Below are 18,509 nucleotides of genomic sequence, written 5' to 3' on the forward strand. Positions count from 1 at the left end.
TGTGGAACCCTAAAGCCATCTCCCTCAATTGACAGATTCTGGCAGAAAACACGCAGTGAAGTTGACGCGTTGTGCCTGTACTCACGGACTCTCCCACGCACAGGCTGCACGGCTCGCGCTTTCGTTGTGACGCCAGTGCCTGGACGTTTTGAGCTACAGCACACCTAATTACGGGCCCTTCTTCCTGCCTGTCACGTCGGCGAGTAGCGCGCGCATACCTGTTGCGTTGCTCGGGGTGTAGTCGCGTCGTCGCAGTTGTGGCATTAGCTGCGCGTTCGTCGCAGCTGTTCCGGGCTCGCTGCCTCCTGCTATATATCACTTCCGAGCGGTTGTTTGTACTTCATGATTCCCCCAACCTGCAACAAGACAATATGCGCTATGTGAAGTTGCTGGTTACTCTAGCTATAAAATGCCCCAGAGGGCACATACTATGCCACAGTAGTAAGACGTTCCATAGATAACATGAGCCACGCTTTCGGTACATTTCAAGCCTAAGGATATGGGGGTTTGGGTTGTTTTGGGGAAGGAGACCAGACAGCGAGGTCATCGGTCTCATCGGGTCAGGGAAGGAAGTCGGCCGTGCCCTTTGAAAGGAACCATCCCGGCATTTGCCTGGAGCGATTTAGGGAAATCACGGCAAATCTAAATCAGGATGGCCGGACGCGGGATTGAACCGTCGTCCTCCCCTAAGGATATGCGTAGTAGTGAGAATCGGGCGAGGTCGCTATAAAGCAATTATTACAATATTTTCAATATTTCTAGCAGGACAAACCACACTATCTTTCAGCTCATCTTTGGGCGCTGCCATACAGCCATCCATCCATCACAATAGGCTTCTCCGTATTTTTAGATCTGTCTTTAAATACACTGCAGCTAAGATGTCACCCTAACCTAAATTAAACTGAACTCCGTGCGAACAGGCCTCGAAAGGGCCAACGGTACTGATCGACTTCAGTGTAATCCTCAACCGATAAGCGTCACTTGATGCCGATATGGAGGAGCACATGTGGGCAGCACACCGCTTTCCCGGCCGTTGTCAGTTTTCGTGATCCGTGCCGCTACTCCTCACAAAAAAATGGTTCAAATGGCTCTGAGCACTATGGGACTCAACTGCTGAGGTCATCAGTTCCCTAGAACTTAGAACTACTTAAACCTAACTAACCTAAGGACATCACACAAAGCCATGCTCGAGGCAGGATTCGAACCTGAGACCGTAGCGGTAGCGCGGTTCCAGAATGTAGCGCCTAGAACCGCTCGGCCAAACGTCCGGCTCGCTATTCCTCAATCAAGTAGTTCCTCAACCGGCCTCACAGGGGCTGAGTGCACCCCAATTGGCCAACAGCGTTCCGCAGACCCGGACGGTCACCCACCCAAGTGCTAGCCAAGCCCAACAGCGTTTAACTTCGGTGATCTGACAGGAACTGGTGTTACCACTGCGACATGGCCGTTGGCTAAGACCTCACCCTCCTCCTATCAATTCTGACATAGTTGATTATCGCTTAGTATCAAGAGGCGTCACATTGTAAGAAAGACGAGAACCATCTACTGCCATCCCCCCCCCCCCCCTCCCACCTCTCAATGAAAATACTGTTGTTTCTGTATACAAACTTACTAGGTAACACGTGTCTATGCTCGCTGTGTGTAGGTTTGTTCACCATATTAATCTTGGTGCCATCTCGTCTGGTTCCTAGACACAATAGGAGGATTTCCACTTCACCGCGGATGCATGTCTAAACTTGGAAAATTTTGACTTACATGAAGCCTTGCTAAAGATGAAAGTCACATTTAACGACAATATAAGATTTCTCAACAGACGGCCTGTGTTTGAAGCTTTAAATTCTAAACTGACGTCTAACACTTTTAATCCGCAAAGTCAAACAGAAATCTATTCAGAGAATATTATGTACGTGGACTTCAGAATAATTAATCACATGCTTTTCGCAAGTATAGTTACAATGGAAGGGAGATTTTTATTTAATAACACTACTTAATTATCAAGCGTTCGACATTCATCAAAATTTCGTAGAACACAAAGGAATGGGAAAAAATAGTTGCTGCAATTCTAGTCATCGTACACGGTTTAACAAGAGTTCTAAGTCAAAGTTTAGTGGAATAGAAGAAAGATATCTCGTTAGGACTATTAAATCAGCCCAGCGACAAAAATATCGTCCCTTTTCGATTATTTTTACACGATACTGACTTCCTACACCGGGTCGGATAGCCAGGCTTGTCAGCACGCCGCTGACGTCATTCATGCTGGCGCGCGGCCTCTGATCGAATTTGCCAGGGGATAAACGGCGACAGCAGGCGAATCCGGCAGACTGGATGTGGTTTTTAGAACGTTTCCCCACATCTGTTTAGATGAACAACGGGCTGGTACCCACGCCTAGCTGTAATTACACGATACACTAACATTTAGAAAACTTTCACATGTATCACACTACTAGCGGACAGGTGGGAGAAGGGAGAGGAGAGAGAAAGGGGGTAAAAGGGTGGCGAAAGGAAGGGCGCACACTAACATTAACTATGCCAAATCTGGTAATAACCATGCCGACTCGATGTAGAAAGAACACGAGAAAATACTGATTTCCCATTCCTTCCTGAACCTATGAGTGCATGGAGGAAAGATGGTTTACGTTCGCCGTCCCGTCTTCGTCATGTCATCAGGGGACTGAACAGAAAATCAGACGGGGTCGGATAAGGGAATCGATTGTAGTTTTGTTGAAGAAACCATGGTAGCACCCAACAAACGATTTGGCAAAGCCTAAATGAGGATATTATGTTATGTTACATTACATCTGTCTGTATAGAACAGAATAAAACCAATTGCTTCATTCCATAGATATTTTGCCTTTATTCTTTGAACGGCACCATTAGTGCACTGGAGTATGAACTTCCAAGGTTCAGCTGGAAAGTGCGGTGAATGGTCTCCGAAACTAAAGGAAACCAAAGTTAAACAAATACCTTTACTGGTCTTCAATGTAATCAGTATTAGCTACAACACACTTGTGACATCCGTTGTGAAGCTGTTGGAAACGGTCAGCAAACGCTTCTTGTGGAATCGCTCTAAGCGTCGAGGTCATGCGCGATCGAATACCCGCCACGTCTGTGAATGCACGTGAACAAAAGTGCTCACACTGTCTGATCTTCCCTTGGCTCTCATTCCAATGTCACCTGCCAAGATTCCGCAAGCATTCGCTGCATTCTGTCGTTGTTGCTGAGATTGTGAGTGTTGCCTCGAACGTGGCTCATCCTCGACACCGTCCTTCCCGTATTAAGGCGTTTAAATCACCCAAACACACATTTTACTTACTGCTTCAACACCGTACCCTTGCACTAACATTCTATGAGTCTCCGTCGCCGTTTTCCCTAAATACAAGTGAAACAGGTTAACGCATTGCTCCAGTTTGTGCTCTGTTTTGCAATGACACGAGTTCGATGAATGCTTGAGGACGACCGCCGGCTATCTTTGCGAATGAAAGCAGAAGAGTTGAAGATAAGCAAATACCGTGTAAGCATTCTTGTTCACGAACATTAGCAGACGTTGCGGATATCCAGCAACGCGTGACCGAGGTGCTTAGAACGATTCCACAAGAAGTGTTTGCGGACAGGCCACTAAAGGTATTTACTTTTTAATTCTTGTTTCAAATTATTTGAGTGTGACCATTCACGGAACTTTGCAGACGGTCCTTGTAGTCATGTGTATACTATTTTGTTTTACGTACTACGAGAGTAGTTTGACAAGTCCACTTAATTTTCATGAAAGAATGAAACATTTTTGTTGTACCTTCATGGTTGGTAAGTTTGTTAATTCCAAGGATCGTACAGTGAATTTAAACAATGTTGACAGCCATCTGCACTGGTCAGTGTGTAGACTGCGTTTGAAAATGAAGAAAACCGAGTTTCGTGCTGTTATTAAACATTTTCATTTGAAGGGTTGGACTGCCGCGCAAATCGAAATAGAATTGGATGAAGTTCAGCGGACTCTGCACCTTCGTTAAATACCGTTTATTTTTCGATTAATGAATTTAAACGTGGTCGGGCAAGAAGCGAAGACAAAACGCGCTCAAGGCGTCCAATTGAGGTCACCACAAAGGAAACCATTGACAAAATCCATGGTATGGTAAAGCAAGGCCCCCGAATAAAAATGCGTGAGATTGCTGAGGCTGTAGACAGATCAACTGAATGACTGCTTAATATCCCTCACGCAGTGTTTGGTCGAAGTGGGTGCTGCTATTGCTCAGTCGACCAAAAGCGCATCCGCCATAACATTTCAACACAATTTCTAGCGATGTTTAATCGCAATCCGCAAGACGTTTTGCGTCGAATTGTGACTGTTGATGAAACCTGGATCCATCATTACACACCAGAGTGAAAACGGCAGTCAAATCAATGGACAAAGGCAGGTGAAAGTGCACCGAAGAAAGCAAAGACCATTTTGTCAGCAGCTAAGGTGATGACACTGTTCTTTTTTGGGGGATTCCCACGAAATAATCGTCATAGATTACTTGGAAAAAGACAGAACCGTAACTCGACTCTATCGTGCTTCATTGCTGAATCGTTTGAAACTTGCGTTGGCTGAAAGAAAGACCAAGGTTGCCACGCAAAAAATTGCTCTTTCACCAGGATAATGCACCATCCCACACATCAGCGATAACAATGGCGAAATTGCATGAATTGGGCTCTCATCCACCCTATTCATCAGACTTAGCGCCAAGAGACTTCTTCCTGTTCCCTCACTTGTAACTTTGGCTTGCTGGGAAGAAATTTTCACCAAATGAGGAAGTGGTAGTCGCACTCAACGAGTATTTAGCAGTTTGACAGAACCTATTTTTCCGATGAGACGAAAAAGGTGGAGGATCGCTGAACCAAGTGTATATCCATCAAAGGAAACTGTCGAAAAGAAAGGCGAGTTATATACGACACACTTTTTCTTGTTTTTTTTTGCCACATTAACTAAACCACCTTCGTAGATTTTGTATTACAGCGGTCCTCGATCGACTGCATTAGGCAGGCAGTATTGTTGGAGAGCGTTGTCTTTGCATACTGTGCTCGTAAAACATTTTATACTGTGTAACTACAAATCTGTACTTTTTAAGTAGAGCGTACAGTAATTGTCCTCCGACAATGCATCCAATGTGGGCTGATTTCAAGGAAACTACAGTACCTATCTCGCGGTTTTCAAAGCAAAATCGACGGTAAGAGCATATAGCTAGGAGATCCGTTCACAGGCACAGCAGAGGACAGCTGGTGAATGAACCGCAGCGGCTGGCCTCCGCGCCGCCCTTGGTGAGCTTATGTAATCGGTTCTTTGGCGCCACGCGCTGAGTCTCTTGCACTATCTCCAGGTCTGGCACTGGTGTCTCAGTGCTGACGTGTGTGGATGAAACATAATACGTAGGCGTTGTTCGAAGTCAAAGTCGCTAAGTTCCTTCTTGCAGAATCAACGATCCTCGATTGTTTTACTGTGGAGAAAGGTGATTCTGATTTCCATCAAGAAATCATTTTAAAACAAGCAGTGGGGAGAGAAAGAGATCGACGATATCGTGATTATTGGGGGGCATCGGGCCAAAAAGAAGGAGAATGTCTAGGAGTTACGATTTTACACTAGCTTATCAACTGTGCACATTCGCCAATGGTTCTCAGTCGATTCAGCTGTTGAATGGATGTGAGACTACCAATACAAAGGTTCGTGTTTCAGCCTCAGTTCCAGTACACTGTCAGGTAGCATAGGTTGAAATAGGTGTCATTACGCCGGCGGCGGTGGCCGAGCGGTTCTAGGTGCTACAGTCTGGAACCGCGCGACCGCTACGGTCGCAGGTTAGAATCCTGCCTCGGGCATGGATGTGTGTGATGTCCTTATGTTAGTTAGAGTTAAGTAGTTCTAAGTTCTAGGGGGCTGATGACCTTAGAAGTTAAGTCCCATAGTGCTCAGAGCCATTTTTGACGTCATTACGGAATACTATTAATGTAAAGGACGTAGTGCAACTTAAGACAATTATACCACGATTCATAGTCTTATTAATTATCCCATGTGTAAATTCGATAAAACACACACCTACATAAGTACTTTTTATCATATATTTCAACCTCAGGTCACTCATATGGTACCATTACTGGTTTCGACGTATTACCAAATTATCAACAGATCTGTAAAGAAAAAAAAAAAGAAAAATCATAAACCAAACTAACTGTTATACCCAACTGTGCACACTTGAGTGCGTTACAAAATAACTCGCCAACTCTACATTAAAGTACGAACAGTTACTTATAGAGATTAGACTGAATTGTAAATTAGTTTCCTAGTCTTTTACTATCTCTCTTTTTCTTTTTTTATAGAGAGATTCCCATGATGACATGGTAATACAACCAACGCAATAGTGATATCGTTTGATTGACCTGAAACTGAAATATGTAATAATAAAATTTTGCATGACGGTCACAGAGCTTTCCTCACGCACTACGGATGTAGACTGTGTACATAAGAACTTTTTGAGAAACAACAAAACCTAATATGTTCCAAACTCCTGCACATAAAAAGGGGATTTTACGTTGCTCATTCCCTGGGTGCTGTTGGTGATAAAAACGCAGGGTCAAGTTTTTCGGACAGCCCTTGGCCTAGGGACCATTTGCATACCCAACAGAAGGCTCTTCTCAGTGTCACTGTCCTACAGTACTAGGTCTTCTTCCTGCTTAGCCAAATGGAGTAAATCGGCTCGTTCTTTTTGCATTTGACATAAACGGAGAGCTTGACGGGACTTATGGAGGCACCATTAGTTCATGGGCGGTTCCTCGGAAAACCCATAAAAAGGGTTTTTTTTGCTATATTTTGGCCATCACCAGCGGGCCAAAACCCAGCCGACGATTCAGAGACGGCTATGCACAGCAAATCATTGAATTTTTTACAAGATCCCGATTTCGAAGAACCTTGTAAATATTCTTGTTATCTTTAACCAGACATAGAGGTTCAAAGTCACCGTACTTTTGACGTTAGATTACACACGAAAAATTGCCTGACTAAAATGTGGGACACTAGGTGCCTCATTCTGCCTTCCTCAGCACCTCCAAAAAGTTTCGTAGAAGTATTGTCATGTGAACATATTCGCGCTTTTTTATGTTGAGAGAGAAAGAGACAGAGGTAGTGGCAAAGAGATGGAAAAGTAATAAATGCTGAAAGATGGCAGGCAGTGGCTGTGTTATAGAAAGAGCGAAGAAGACGATGGTAGAGTGAGAGAAAGAGAGGGACACAGTGACAGCGGAACACAGTTGAAAGAGACAGTGCCCGGGGCCCGAGGGGGGAAGGGAGGCAAAGACAAGGAGAAATTGGAAGAGGGTGAAAGACAATTATAATGAGAGACAGAGTATATTACGATGACAACGAGAAAGAAAGAAAGAAAGAGAGAGAGAGAGAGAGAGAGAGAGAGAGAGAGAGAGATAGCAGCAGTGGGAGGAAGGAAGGAAGGAATGCTAGCAGCAAGAGGGAGACAACGACAGTAAGAGGAGACTATAATAGTAGGGCAGAACGAAGGGTACTGTTTCTGGGACACGTGAGACAATGGTAGAGAGACACAAAGAATGACAGTGACTGGGCTGACTGAGTGCGTGACAAAGGGCAACTGGGGGTGGTTGAGTATGAGCGACTTAACAGCGATGGATTAGTGGGTGTCAGTGACAGTTAGTGGAGCTTGTGGAAGTGAGGGGAGGGTTGCATGTTAAAAAGAGTGCGAATATGTTTGCATGTCAAAAATTTTTAGAGTTGCTGAGGAAGGCAGAATGGGCATGCTGGTACCCAACTTTCCAGTCAGTCTTTTACAGAAGCAGAAACATAATCTCTTTTCTTTTTGCTCCGATAGGAGCATTTTTCCGCTGATTACTAAATACTCCATAAAAATGAAAACGAAAGAAAACGTATAAGAGGTTTAATAACGCAGAATAAACAACGGCAGTATTCGTGGCAGAGCTATGAACTGATAATTTGTTGTCGGTTTAGCTACGCAACAGCTGCGTGATACACAGAGTAGTTCCCTGATTTATTAATAACGTGTCTTCTGGATTTTAACCGAGTAAACGATTCCTGTTTCTCACACTATTTAGAGACTCATGTGACGCTTTGTCGAGAGCTGAGACACTAGCGTGGTTTTATGTCTGCTCAACTGCCTGCTTACAAGCATCTAACACCAACGCTAAACAGACTACGTAAAACTGTACGAAAAAATGGATTGTCAATTCAGCTGGGAATTATACATATTGACCAATATGGATACCAATACAGCGTTCGTTATGAGTTCAGTGTAACGTCAATACGTACACTTTACTTTTCCATGATCTCCATCATCGTAAAGGACAACTTCCTGTATTGGCCCGTAGATGAAACAGCATTCTTTTTGGAAACAGCAGTTCCACAGCCGCATCTCTCTTTATTATTTCATATTTCGCTACAGATTAGTGCTGCGACTTCGAAACTAACAGGGAAGAAAGAAAAGGCAATAAAAAATGTAACTGTGCGACTTATTTCCGGAAATATACTTCATATATTTATTGTAGGTTGCTAGCGCATCTCCTTTTGCAACGTACGTATAGAATAAGGAAAACATGCGCCTTTTCTAACGTTCACTAGTACATAAAAGCAGTGCACCGTCGGACAGGTTCAAAAATGGTTCAAATGGCTCTGAGCACTATGGGACTTAACATCTATGGTCATCAGTCCCCTAGAACTTAGAAATACTTAAACCTAACTAACCTAAGGACATCACACACATCCATGCCCGAGGCAGGATTCGAACCTGCGACCGTAGCAGTCGCCCGGCTCCGGACTGAGCGCCTAGAACCGCTAGACCACCGCGGCCGGCCCCGTCGGACAGGTATCACGTGATTTAGGTCCCGTTTTCCACAATATCTAATTGGTGCAGATAGTTACGAAGTCACAGAATTATGAGATTATTCTGCTAGAACCATGCCTACGGAAATCCTGTGCCTGTTGATAAGTGCTGTCCTCTTACCTGAATAGCAATCTTGCTGGTGACTCATTGTATCTAAAGCTCGTTAATCTAAGATTATTAAATACTGAAAACGATAAGGAAACATTTCTGCCTAAGTCTTCGTAATTTTACGAGTAGTTCTATCTGTTTCACATGGAGATACATACGTAAGCATGTTTTTCGCAGACGTTTTCTGAGCCCATTTCCCGTCGCAATCTACGGAGATGTAGTGTAAAGTAAGAAGTTCAAACAAAATAATGCTGCTTTCTTTAAAAAATTAAAGAAGTTACACACTACCAATTTAAATATATACAAATGTTTCTCTTATTAACTTATATTCCAGGAACAACAAAAAAATTCGCTCTAAACAGTTGCTCCGAATACCATCTTTACCACAAGAAAACGTGTGAAGTATCACATACCCTCAATTTTTTTATAATGATTCTAACCGTGCTATCGACAGTTATGATTCTTTACCTGCCTGTCTTAAAAAGTAAGACTACGTAACATCAATCACATATACCAGATTAACTTGTTGGCTGACAAATGTGAGCAAGTTTTCCTTAGCTGCCCTTCTGCCTTTCGATTAAAGTGCAACTATATAGAAGTGAGTTTGTAGTGTTGCTCGGTATGAAAATCAAGGCTGCTCGAAGAACCCGTGTGTGTGTGTGTGTGTGTGTGTGTGTGTGTGTGTGTGTGTGAGAGAGAGAGAGAGAGAGAGAGAGAGAGAGAGAGACAAAGAATCATATCTATTACATAGTCAGTGCCCGCGACCGCGAAGTGCTGCACGCAACACCCACTCCAAATGTGCCGCTGAAGAGCTTATCGAGACTTTATTGTCAAATGGAAACTAGCACTTTTCTTCAAATCCTAGAAGTCTGTCATATTCGCTGCAGCTGTACTGCTTCATACAATTATGTGAAGAAACGATAGTGTTTTTTTCGAGGAACGGACTTGCTTTCTGACAGTTGCTTCGATGCAAACTTCTATTTTTGTTGTTCCCAAGCTGCTCCTTCGTATGCGAATATCATAGTTTGATATGCGTAAACACTAAGGAAATGTCAACGGCACTCCCACTAGGTAAATATAAAACGCTTTTAATTTCTCATATGTGAGTGATAATGGCGAACCATTAACTGTTAACACACTGCATTCGGATTCAACAGACGACTAAGAGATATTAACTGAGTTTTGTTTGCCCCTAATTGCTGCGTTCTCGTCTTCATATAGCAAAGAGTCTTGTGTCAGTTATAAGATTGAGGCTAACTTTTTCACTTTGTAACTGCCCGTGCAGCTAATAACTTAGGTGACACGGAGGCGTGCCACACTTCGGTCGATTTGTTGCCCCAGGTTAACAGCTACTGGCCTAGTACAGGAATAAACGCGATTCGTGAACACGATCGTCTTTATTTCAGTTGGACGTGATGGTAAAATAGCGGCGGGGTGGGGAGTAAGGGAGAGGGGAAATTCGTAATTATTAAATACCACCACCTGAATATTCAGGTCACCCGAGCAGCAAAACTTCAGCACGATATTTTAATTTATTACTTCTTTACTAAAGACTCTATATGCAACACATTTTGCAGATAGTGTCCGGTTATTATACCACTGAATATATCTACAAAATTGTATCATTGTATGACACACAGTTCAGGAGATACGTCACAACAACAACAAAATCGAGATGCGTGAAAAACTAGCTTTTGCTTAAAACGGAGACCACCTCAAATTACATAACTGCAAGTAAGTGCCAAGAACACTGCAAGGCAAAGGCCTTGGCGTATGACACCGTAACGTTGCTAGATTTCAGACCACGACCCATTATTCAGACTTTACCTTAACACTTTTCTTTCGAGAGTACAGTGTGACATTGTAGAGATTACTTAAGCGTCGCGAATGCAGAGTACTGGCACAAACCTAACTTTCTCTATTCATTTACTGATCATTCGACACCTCTATTTCGTGTTGTTCCGACATTTTTTTTTTCTTTTTCAATCACTGTAGCGCAGACGTCAGTGATACGCTCAACAAGTGAAGAGGTAATCACATTAGGACACACCCATCTCGGCAAACATTCGTTATCTTACGCCGCACGGGAGATTAGAAAGTTCCAGAGACTACATTTCGGCGAAATTCTATCATAAAAGATGAGAGACGACACTTTTCACACGTGTTGTATGGCAGCTTCTCAGTGCATTTTTCAGTTAGTGGAACTAGCGATATAGTTCTATTCACTAGATTATTACGTTCGCGAAGGGCTAAAAACTAAAGTTAACTGCATCTAGTGAGTGCTAGAGGTGACCAGGGATGGACCAAAGCGTTACTGAAATTTGCTATTTGTGAAGCTCCTCCTCTTGCATAAATCATTCAATTTTTCTAAAATTGTAATCTTTTTTTGTCAGTACATGTACATCACATCCACCTATTTCCGTCCCTTTCGGATAATTCCTTCGTAGTACGTCCTTTTGTTTATCTTATAGTGTTATAAAAATAACTTACTTGAATGTAAGGCAGACCTAGCCAAAACGTTTACCCAGCTGTATCATATTCATAATTCTTTAGCCCGATATTTTAACGGTTCTTTAGCAAAATGGCTTCCTCTAATTATACCTCGAAGACAAATATACAGTTATCACTAAAATCAATCTTATTTCAGATCTCGCGACGTATAAAATCACGTACGTGTTACTTGTACAATAATTTTTTGACTGGAGAAAAATTCACCATCGACTTTGAGGCTTGAAATAACTTGCTTTGGTTGGGATGCAAACTTAACTGGAATTGAAAATTCAGGTAAGTACGCAGACGCAAGCAAAATATTAGTGACGCAGCATGCTCCTCGAATTGTATAGGTTTTTTGTCTTTTGTTAACACTAAAATGACACACACCGATTTTTTAAATCTATTTTTATTCTTCCCTTCTCTCCTGAGAATTGAAAATTTCGTTACGTGCTGTTAGTAGGTCTTATATGTAACTAAAATATCTTCCAAATATTAAAATATAATATTTGATTAGTTCTAATACTACAAATCAAGAGTGGCAGTATATCTCCAGGAATATCATAATGAAGGCGTTAAGACTGCAACTCTGTGTTTCGGACATTGGAAATCATTAAAACACACACACACACACACACACACACACACACACACACACACACACACATTAGAAATGGAATATACGAATCCTCATGGCGGTAGAAAGTTTTAGTTAATGAACATTTGGCTGCCCGGCGAGTGGGAGCTGTGTGCTACAACTACTGATTAACGAACTATATACGAATGTATTTGGTTTTATTGTGACAGCATATAACAGGAACATTAACTTTTAACGGTGATCCGTCTCTTTGGTGAAGACTTCAAATTCGGATATTTCTTTGAAGTTATCGAGAGGAATGGAATGTGTGTAGGCACCGGGGCTTCACTTTATTCCTCTCTTACCAATACGGCGATAACTGAACTATCCAGGAACTCATTGTAACCATGAAGAATTCAACAATGAAGATGTACATTTGTACACATAAAATTCTCACTTTACGAAGCAGAGGAGCCAGAGACGTGAACCATCCTTGTGAATACTTTATAAAATGTCAACTGGCTATCTACTGGATATTTGGATGAAAGTAATTAGAATTCCTCCGTTATTCACCAGTAAGTTTCCAGGATGAAGTTCTACGAAGAATAAAATGGATTTCGTAAGGTTCAAACTAATTCTTTGTATGTACAGTCATCGATATTACCACAAAACGTGATCAAAGAGATTGTTCATTTCCTAGAAGCAAAAGATTCTCTACGTGCGTTTACACATCCGCGTCGGACGAAGATTTCACAAACGGGTACGGAGCAGAAACTCTGTCGTGAAACAGAGCCATTGATAGGACGAGAAGCAGTGCACCTGCGTTATCTGGCATGCGATAACAACAGAGGTAACGCCAGTTACATCACTGCGGCACAGATTATTTATCTGTACAACATGTCTCCGGCGCCGGGGACGCACGCTTTTACAGCCAGCTAGCGGCTGAATCCTCCGATCCGCGGCACTTTGTTTATGGCCAGCACAGGAGTAGTGATATCTCAGAATATAGCTTTCTAACTGCACTTAACTTAGTGAAGAGCACATACTTTCTGTCCATCATTATTTCGGGTAGACCGTGAAAATAGAGCACTAATAAATTTGAGTATCTCTGTCGACGACAACGAATATGTATAATGATGATTAACGATGAAGAAAAAAATATGTCCACTTGTTTAAAAAAGATTGATATTAAATAACCAAGATTTTTGGTTTCAGCACTAGAGCATAAAGACTATAAGAAACTTGGTTTTTGTTCCTGGTATAACCAAGTAATTTAGGCTCTCCGGGATATTTTGTCCTCCTCCTCTAGACTGTTGCTAGTACTTACGTAGGTCTGAAATCAACTTTGAGCCAGTCTCCAAGGGTAGTAAGCTATCGCAGTGGGTACTTGTTGCCGCGAATTAAGACTTCTGAAGTGTACTTGTCTCGTTATCTTTGACCTTCGCTGTATTTACACTGCGTTCGTATGACATAACGGTTGCACCTGGTAACCATTTATTTTTCATTTTGCTTCTTTCCTTTCTGCTGAGAAGTCCTCAGCTACAAATGTTAGTTTTATAGTGCATATTTTTTAATTGACTTCCTTAATAGTCCAAGCTTAATGCATATTCGATCACTGAAGAATTTTCTTAATTCAGTTACCTGTATCGTCTCACATTTAGTAAAAATGTTAAAAAAAACGCCCGGTAATTCTGACGGAATTTTTCCCGCTTGAGACTGAACCAGCGACCTCCCCCCCACCCCCCAATTCTTTGAACAATCTATCTTACAGTGTGAAACAGCTTCAAACGTCTGATCACAAATGAACTGATGTGTTAAATATTTGACGTTAAACATGAAACGAGAGAAAATTTAGAAAGGTTTCAAATTACGTTGAAACTTCGTTTGATTCGCTAATTTCTCTCATTACGAAATTCTGGATGAATTAGTCTGGGTAATTTGCGCTGTGTTTCAAGCAAAAGCTAATTTTTCAAACATCTCAATGTTTATGACGTCATCCCGCTGAAATTTGTGTCGTACAACGATATAATTTTGCAGGTACATTCAGTGGTATAAGTGGTTACTGTCTGCACAATGTGTTGCGAGTAGAGTCAACAGTAAGGAAGTAATAAATTAAAACGTCGTGCTGAAGTTTTACTGCGCGGATGGGCAATCGGTGGCCAGCGAGCTGATCCAGCCCGTGTTTGGTTTCAATCCGGCTCGCGGAAGAAATTCGTCGGCGGGCGAGATAGGAGCTGCAGAATTTTGCAACTATTGTAAACGTTGTAAGGAAACAATGTGCATGTCACATAAATAAATGTACACATTTGGTTTTATTCAGGATTACAGTACACATTATTTCCCGCATTTTTGGCTACAAAACCTTACTTTTCAACGTAATCTCTGTCCGCCCTCGGTAGTTGAGTGGTCAGCGAAACAAAAAGTCAGTCCTAAGGGCCCGGGTTCGATTCCTGGCTGGGTCGGAGACTTTCTCCGCTCAGGGATTGGGTGTTGTGTTGTCCTAATCATCATATTTCATCCTCATCGAGGCGCAAGTTGCCGAAAAGGCGTCAAATCGAAAGATTTGCACCCGGCGAACGGTCTACCCGACGGGAGGCCCTTGTCACACGACATTTATTCATTTATGACGTAATTTCTGTTCAATGTAATGGTCTAACGCCACCCTACTGGAAGGCAAGCCTTGCGTTGTCACGGAGAAGTTCGTTTGCACGAAGAGGCTGAAGTCGTTTCTTCACGCTCCACAGTTGCAGGCGCCACAGCTTTGTGAGGCTGGACGGCACGCGGGAAATCTGACAGGTTTGCCGACCTTGTCACCATGATGACAGTCGCCACTGTCAGCGCCTATGAATATCTCCGGTGCTCTGGTTTTCCGCCATAAGAAAGTAAATGACAGCTCTCTGCTTGGAACGCACCTCTGTTACAGACGCCATTTTGAAGGCTACGTGCAGCGCTGCCACCTACCGCAACTTCATGAAACTATACGGGCTGAAGCGGGAATGTTCGACGACGTCCCGTAACAAATTCCTCATTTTTCAGCCGAAACTGGCGGTGAACAAAATGTGTTGCATTACTTATTGAACGTACCTCGTAGTTACGATCCAGACGACGTACGCGATTTTTGACTTTCGCAAGCAAGACGGCGCACACTGAGTTTTCCTTTGTCATGGCCAATGTTCAAACACTTGTCCGACCACACTGGTTTAGATTTCCCGCGATTTCATTGAATCACTGCAGGCGAATTCAAGGGTAGTACCGTAGATGGAAGTACTCCCTTTTTCCCCCCATCTGCTTAATAGGTCAGGAGTCCGCTACACTCAGGAGGCGGCTACACGTGTAACGGGGCTGTGTGGAAGGGACTGGGCGGTTTTTTAGGTTAGAGGGTCTCAGAGAACCACATAAGGGGCGTCCGCCTAAAAGTGGGCAAGTAAGGTAGTTGTAGAAACGATCGGTATTATAGTTCTAAATTGTCGTAGCTGTGTTGGGAAAGAACCAGAGCTCCAAGTCTTAATACAAAGCACTGAAGCTCAATTAGTTATAGGTACGGAAAGCTGGCTACAGCCGGAAATAAGTTCATCAGAATTTTTTTCAAACGCTGTAACAGTGTTCAGAAAGGATAGACGAAATACAGTTGGTGGAGTATTTATTGCTGTAAGAAGTAATTTACTTTGTAGTGACACTGAATTAGATAGTTCCTGCGAAATAGTATGGGCAGAGGTTATACCTGACAATTGGAATAAACTATTAATTGGATCGTTTTGCCGACCCATCGACTCAGGAGTAGTTGTTTCTGAACAGTCCAAAGAAAACTTGAGTCTCCATTTCAAATAGGTACCCCCTCATACAATTATAGCCGGTGGCGACTTCAATCTACCCTCGATATGCTGGAAAGAGTATACATTTAAAGCTGGCAGCTGGCATAAAACGTCGTCAGAAATTGTACTCAATGCTTTCCCAGAAAATTATTTTGAACAATTAGTTCATGAGCCCACTCGAAGTGTAAATGGTTGCGAAAGCATATTTGACCTCTTAGCAACAAATAATCCTGGAGAAATCGTGAGTATCGTGACGAAACGGGGACAAGCGACCAAATGGCAGGTGCTGCTAGGCTGAATACCGTAATACCTTCAACCATCAAAGAGAAACGCAAAGTCTATCTATTTTAAAAAAAAACTGATAAAAACGCTCTTACCGTCTTTTTAAAAGACGGTCTTCACTCCTTACCGATCTGATCATGTAAGCGTAGAAAAGTTGTGGAATGTTTTCAAAGAGAGAGCAACAGCAGTTGAGAGATATATACCACATGGTACTGATCCCCAACGGTACACAAAACGGGTCAGATTGCTATTGCAGAAGTAGCGAAAAAAGCACGCCAAATTTAAAAGAACGCCAAATCCCCAAAGCTGGCTAAGTTTTGTAGAAGTTCTAAATATAGCGAGATACTTCTAATAAATCGAAATCTGGCAGAAAATCCAAAGAGATTCTGGTCTACATAAAGCAGACCAGTGGCAAGGCACAATAAATACCTTCACTGCGCGATAACAACGGCGGAGTCCCTGATGACAGTGTCACTAAAGCATAGTTATTAAACACGGTTTTCCGAAACTCCTTCACCAAAGAAGACGAAATAAATATTCCTGAATTCAAATCAAGGAGAACCGCCAAGATAAGAAACATAGACGTAGATACCCTCGGTGTAACAAAACAGCTTGAATTAATAAAGCCAAGGCCTCCGGTCCAGATTGTATACCTGTCAGGGCCTCTCAGAGTGTGCTGATACAATAGCTCCATATTTAGCAAACAACCGCTAGCTCACAGAAAGATTCGTACCTGAAGATTGAAAAACTGCTCAAGTCATACCAATACCCAAAAAGGGAAATAGGAGTAAGCTGCCGAATTACATGCCCATATCACTAACGTCGATTGCAGTAGGGTTTTGGAACATATACTGTGTTCGAACATCATGAATTACCTCGACGAAAACGATTTATCGACACATAGTCAGCACGGATGCAGAAAATATCGTTCTTGTGGAACAAACCTAGCTCTTTATACTCATGAAGTAATGAGTGCTATCGACAGGGGATTTCAAATTGATCCCATATTTTTAGACTTCCAGAAGGCTTTCGACACCGTTCCTCACAAGCGTCTTCTAACCAAACTGCTTGTCTATGGAATATCGCCTCAGTTGTGCAACTGGATTCGTGATATCCTGTCAGAAACGTCACAGTTCTTAGTAATAGACGGAAAGTCATCGAGTAACACTGAAGTAATATCCGGCGTTCCTCAAGGAAGTGTTACAGGCTCTCTATTGTTCCTGATCTATATTAACGACATAGGAGACAGTCTCAATAGCCGTCTTAGATTGTTTGCAGATGATGCTGTCAGTTACCGTCTTGTAAAGTCATCAGATGACCAAAACGAATTGCATAATGATTTACACTATCTGTATTCTGCGAAAAGTGGCAATTGACCCTGAATAAAGAAACGTGTTAAGTTATTCACATGAGTACTAAAAGAAATTCGCTAAATTTCGATTACCCGTTAAGTCACACAAATCTGAAGGCTGTAAATTCAACTGAATACTTAGAGATTACAATTACAAATAACCCAAATTGGAACGATCACATAGATAATGATGTGGGTAGATCACCAGTTTTCTCCTCCGATTGCGAAAACATTCTGTTGGCACCCACCTACATGGGGAGAAATAATCATCACGATAAAATAAGAGAAATCTGGGCTCGCACAGAAAAATTTAAGTGCTGGTTTTTACCGCGCGCCGTTCGAGCGTGGAACGGTAAAGAGACAACCTGAAAGTGGTTCATTGAACCCTCTGCCAGTCACTTGATTGTGAATAGCAGAGTAATGACGTAGATGCAGTTGCAAACAAGGTACTGCCATTAATGAAAAGTATGATAAAACATGTCATGAGAATTTAGCATATAGGGGTTGCGGATGGAAGCCTAGCTATGGGCAAACACTAACTTAAAAATGTAAGAATATGTGCTCCGCAGTTTTAAGAATTCAGAAAAATGATCCAAATGGCTCTAAGCACTATAGGACTGAACATCGGAGGTCATCAGTCCCCTACACTTAGAACTACATAAACCTAACTAACCTAAGGACATCACACACATCCATGCCCGAGGCAGGATTCGAACTTGCGACCGTAGCGGTCGCGCGGTTCCGGACTGTAGCGCGTAGAACCGCTCGGCCACCCTGGCCGGCAGAATTCAGAAGTTTCTATAGTTTGTCCGCTGACGTCTCGTCGATTCTACCAACCGGATAACTACTTGAGTCAATGCCCGTATCTGAGTTACTAGTTTGTTTTAACGTGCTGTGTTTAACTTCAAGGGCAAAAGCTTACGTAGACATGTGAAGACGGTATTGTGTTGTGCGAGGTATCACGAGCTGCACGTCGCATCAGATTTATCACGGTTACGGCCGAGTTAGTA

General features: G+C 42.6%; 1 protein-coding gene and 1 pseudogene across 5 annotated transcripts in view; both read right to left on the minus strand.

Annotated features, from left to right (window-relative positions):
* LOC126283941 (putative fatty acyl-CoA reductase CG5065) overlaps positions 1–18,509 on the minus strand; it is a 464,455-nt gene that overhangs the window by 75,445 nt on the left and 370,501 nt on the right. For 4 of the 5 annotated variants that reach the window (XM_049982334.1, XM_049982332.1, XM_049982336.1 and 1 more), the window contains one exon: positions 219–356. The exons of the other annotated variant lie outside the window; for it this stretch is intronic. The gene's annotated coding sequence lies outside the window, so the exon portion shown is untranslated. The remainder of the gene's footprint in view (positions 1–218; positions 357–18,509) is intronic. 5 annotated transcript variants of the gene reach the window in all.
* Positions 1,334–1,452, minus strand: LOC126285559 (5S ribosomal RNA; annotated as a pseudogene).

Source organism: Schistocerca gregaria, chromosome 8 (genome assembly GCF_023897955.1).
Source record: "Schistocerca gregaria isolate iqSchGreg1 chromosome 8, iqSchGreg1.2, whole genome shotgun sequence".
Taxonomy (NCBI): domain Eukaryota; kingdom Metazoa; phylum Arthropoda; class Insecta; order Orthoptera; family Acrididae; genus Schistocerca; species Schistocerca gregaria.